This window comes from Populus nigra, chromosome 18 (genome assembly GCF_951802175.1).
Source record: "Populus nigra chromosome 18, ddPopNigr1.1, whole genome shotgun sequence".
NCBI lineage: Eukaryota > Viridiplantae > Streptophyta > Magnoliopsida > Malpighiales > Salicaceae > Populus > Populus nigra.
In genome coordinates this window covers 7706033-7711204 of record NC_084869.1, presented here as the reverse complement: position 1 = coordinate 7711204, position 5172 = coordinate 7706033, and positions in this window count along the sequence as shown.

Sequence of the window (5172 nt, the reverse complement as noted above, 5' to 3'; positions counted from 1 at the left end):
ATTGTATGGAATGAAGAGCCATTATTGTAATGTATTTATGCAAACACTCATTTCATTAACTTACCGGGATTTATTGCTAAATGAGATATGGGATGCACTCATGAAAATTAGTTATTTCTTTAGAGATATATGCTCTAACAAGTTGTAGACATAACATATGGAGATGCTTGAAACAAATATATCATGTAGACAATATGAAAACTTGAGATGATATTCTCTACATCGTTTTTCAACTCGATAGAGCATTTATCCATACATGTACCATTTGAGACAAAAGTTGAAGGCACAATCCAATATATATGGATGTATCAATTCAAGAGGTTAGGGATTGCACATGCATCGTAATTAAAATTTAGTTCTATAATTCAAAATATTCATTTTATTCCATGTACGTATTTGTTCAACCTTAAAAGAAAATTAAAAAACAAGAAGCATGCTGAGGCTTTGATATATGAGGCTTATATTGTTGAAGAGATCTTAACATTTATCTTGTACTTTTTAAAGCCTCAATTTAGAACAAGAATCAACCACGTTTCAAGGCATGATGATGGTGAGGAAGTGTCTTTAATTGCGAACTTGTCAATATTCTTTCATCCTGAATGACCCGTACCAAAAAATGTTGTGAGGGGAAGATATTTGTCTAAAATAGAACTCAAACAAGCATATAATTATGTGTTATTTAACTATGATGAATTGAGACCTTTTATTCAGTAAGTATATTATTTATCATGTCGTCATTTTTGGACAAATTATCTCTTATATTATCATAAATTGATACATTATTAAATTTCTCGTAGGCAACATCGTCAATATTTACTGTCTCAAAACTCACAGCTAACTAAATCCCGGATCTTTCAATTACAAGATGAAAAATTTTCAAAGTAGTTCAGAACACATGTAAGTACTATTTAATTATTCTTATCACTCAGGATACTTAATTTCATTATATATTTCTCGTTAATTGTTCATGGTTGTACTTCATGTACTAGGTTTATCAATTAGGAGGGAATGCTAGTGTTACTTTGTCTTTATTAAGTCTAGGTTCTGAAAGAAAGGTGAAGTGTTACAACGGTATTTTGTCAATGGACATATGTTTCATACTGAAAAATATAGGCAGAGTAGAAAGACATATAATAGTGGGGTTTGCGTTAAGGGATCGACTTCAAATGACTTTGAAGTTAACTAAAGGAGGTTAGAAGAGGTAATTGAATTACAATATCATAGCGAACAAGATATAGTATTTTTATTCAAATGCTATTAGTATGACACCACTAATAGAAAAATCAAAGTAGATCTCCATCATGGTTTGGTTGAAATTAATTCAAATGCTAGACTCCACAATGTTGACAATGTCTTTGTTTTCATCAAGTAATTGCAACAAGTTTATTATACATACACTCCTTCCTTTAGAAATGATCATTCAAGAGTTGATTGGTTATTGGTAGTGAAAATCAAACTCAGAGGTCATCTCGATGTTGTACAAGATAGGAATAATGAATTAGTTATAGGAGATGATGTCTTTTAACTTGGTGAGTTGGTTGATCCATATCGAGTTGCTCTGTCTAATGACTTAGAAGAAAATTCAAATTTTTATGTTGCTAATAATATTTTTGTTGATGTTGACATTAAGGAGTTGAATGATGTTTTGAGCTTCAGCGGACACACATAAGTCGATGAAGATGATAATATAGAAAATTGTGATTAAAATGAGGACAAGTCAATTGACGAAGAAGAAGACAATTTTGATTAATTTGCAAAACACGAATGTGTAATGCCATAAACTATAATGTAAAATTTATGGATGAAATTTACTTCAATGTAATGACAATTATGCTAATTTATTATTGAATGATAAGTAAATATTCTTTATTATTATTATTAGTGTGATGTGAATTGATGTTATTGTATTGTGCATACAACTATAAATTTAATTATTTGTAGGATGAATAGATAGGGAATACAAATCAAATCTGACATCAGACACTGTTTTTACTTCGATGGAAATACCGATAGAATGTGTCCATTGGTATATTTTAGTGGCGATGGGAATTGTTCCTTTTCTTCCTCATATTATTCATGGCATTCATTACACATGGGTATACTAACAAAATGTTTCCATCGGTACATTTCAAAGGCTATGAGAATTCTTCCCCTTTTCCTTAATATTGTTCACTTCTCAAGATGTTGATAATTAATATTTTTTTTGCCAACAAAATCATCGATGGAATGCTCTTTTTTACTGTTTACTCTTTTACCAATGGTAGCCATTGGGAATATTTTTGTAGTATTTGGAGGGTTTCTAAAAATTTTCATGCAAAATAAAAATTTCAACTTGACTTTATAGACAAAATCGCCGATGAAAATTTTAGACATATTAAAATTTAATATTTCATTGGTCATTTCATTGGTAAAACCTAATATAAAAGACCACAAACACAACAAACAAGGCTCCATCTTCTTCATTCTCCTCCTTTCTTAATCTATCTTCTTCTATCTTATATTCTCTTCTCTACGCTCTCTCAACTGTTCACGTTATTTTTCTCTTCTCATCAAGCATCATTCACTTATCATCCCAAGGTATGCTATTTTTCTTCATTTTTTCTTTATTTTTTCTGGTTTGTTTTTAACAATCTTTTTTTATTTATTTTGTTTTTCTCTTTTTTTAATTCTCAACTGAAACTAAGCATGTTATAAAAATAAGTATTTTTCATTAATTTTTCTTCTTTATTTGTGTTTTTTCTTTTGCATTAATTTTTTAGGTCATTATTTTTGTTCAATTTTTTGTTCTTAGTAATTTTTATAAATTAATAGTTGTGTTAAACTTTAGTTGTTATTGAAATAAGTTTTGCATTACTTTATGGAAATTTTGTTGTTATATTTTATTTATTTCATTTAAAATAAATGTTTGTAAATTTAGGATCACAAGTATTACCATTTAGAAATAATTGTGCTGAATTTTAGTTGTTATTGAAATAATTTTTTCATTATTTTGTTGAATGTTAATTATTTTGTTTTCCAGTTTTGTTGTTCAATTTCTATTAAATATGTAAGATTAATTTTAATTATTACTATTTATTTTTATAAATTTAGTATTATATATATAACCACTTAGAAAATAAAATTTTTGTGTGAAATTGAATTATTCTAATTTGTTGGAAGAAATTGGATAAAATCAACTAGTTTGTGGCATATATGTTGTGTATTTGCAAGTTTAAAATTTTTGGGTAGCCTCTCGTGTAAGTGATGCACTATTGATTTTTTTTTAAAATTGTTTAATCCTTTTTTGTTAATTTATGTACATGTCTAGGGAAAAGTCTATTACACATCGTGAGGACATGATCGTTACTAGTTCTTCTAGTAGCAATGCTAACGATCACGAGTCAACCAAGAACAGACACCTAAGGCACAAGCATCGACTCACGACAAGGGGTCGTCGAGTGCGATGTCACAATGTCGAGGAGGGTGCCTACACAACGGAAGGATGACCTTTCAATGTAAGTTTGGTTTGCTTTCACAACATGTTTAATAATTTTTTTTAAATAATTTTATTTAACGAATATAATTTCAGGTTTATAAACATTGAGGATGCAAGAACAATAACATTGGCCTTTAAATTATAGAAGGAAATTTCATTGTTTCAATAGAGCTAAGTTTCCAAACATCCTGAATGAAAACAGCAAGTCGATGCATGGTTTTTAAGGTTTAAAGTTAGTATTAACTTAAATATTTTTATTATTATGTTAATTTGGATATTTTATTGAAATTATTGAAATTTTTCTTTTATAAATTTCTATTGCAAGGGAGAATTTGAATAGAAGAGAGCTTATGATAATGTTGCGAGGAGCATTTGGGAGAATCACGCTGCAACTAGGTAAGCTCAAAATCAAGATATTTTTTTTCAAATATTAAAATTTTATTTTTCATTTACTGACAAATAATTTATTGGTAACACATTGGTTGTGTGATTGTTGGTACAAGGCTCAAAAGAAAGGAAAAAAATATGTGAGAAAGCGAGCTTCCAGCCTGGAATGATTAACAGTTTGGAAGGATTTCAGACAACCATATATCTCGAAGGATGTATGGGCAGAATACATTCAACACATGATGTTCACGCGCTTCACACGATGGTCACATTCTGGTGTGGAGAACTAGCATAAGCATCATTATGTTCATGGTTCCATTACCAGCACATTAACGGTTTTGTTCTGTTTGTTTCACTTGCAAAGTAGATGGTAAGATTTTTTTTTATGACATCCATTTTTTCATTTGTTAGTTTTTATAAATATATTTAACTAACGATATGTTTTATCTTACATGCTACAATTTTTAATGCGAGCCAAGCCCAATTGAGCTTTTTATTAAAACGCTTGTGCGAAGTGATGACTACTTAAAAGAGGTGCAACAATTCATGGGTATTTGATCTCAGTACTTTGTGGTATGTTGGTTTTCAGCCATTTTTTTTATTACGTTATAATTTCCTTCAATTTGATGAATTTATTTTTTCTTTTCATGATAAATATAATAGTCGCTTTAGGAGAGATATGAGAATGATCATTTGACTCATCCTGATATCGATCTAGATTTGTGATTGGAGGAAGGATTGCTCGTGGGCCCGATAGAAATCGGGTGTACGGACTCTCTAACACTACAACCGAAAAGTTGTAAATGGCTCGTAGTGTTTTGACTGTTAGATGCTCACAATCGGTTTCAAGCACTTAAACTCTAGTGTTTGTGGTGATGTTAGACCAACGATCATAGGATTAGACGACCTATCTTAATTAAAAATATGAATGACTCACTACAGATCATGAAGAACTCCACCATGTGGTCATGAAGATGAGATCCCAAATGGGTGATCCATATGCTCCTTCTTATTGGCCCTACGGTCCCGACGACAACCAACTTTCTCCTCCTCCTCCAGTACTAACTCTATTTTAGATTTATTATATTTGAACCTAAAAATGTTTAAATTTGTAATAAATATTTAATTTTTATATTATTTTAATAAATTTTAATTAATTTTATGCTTTTGTTCAATATATTTTTTTAAAAATATATTTTAAATTATTACTGATAGGGTTATCGACGAAAGACTTTCGTCAGTATATTCCAGAGAGTTGGAAAAGAATTACTGCAAATATCGCTATTACTGTTAACTCTCCGATAAAATTA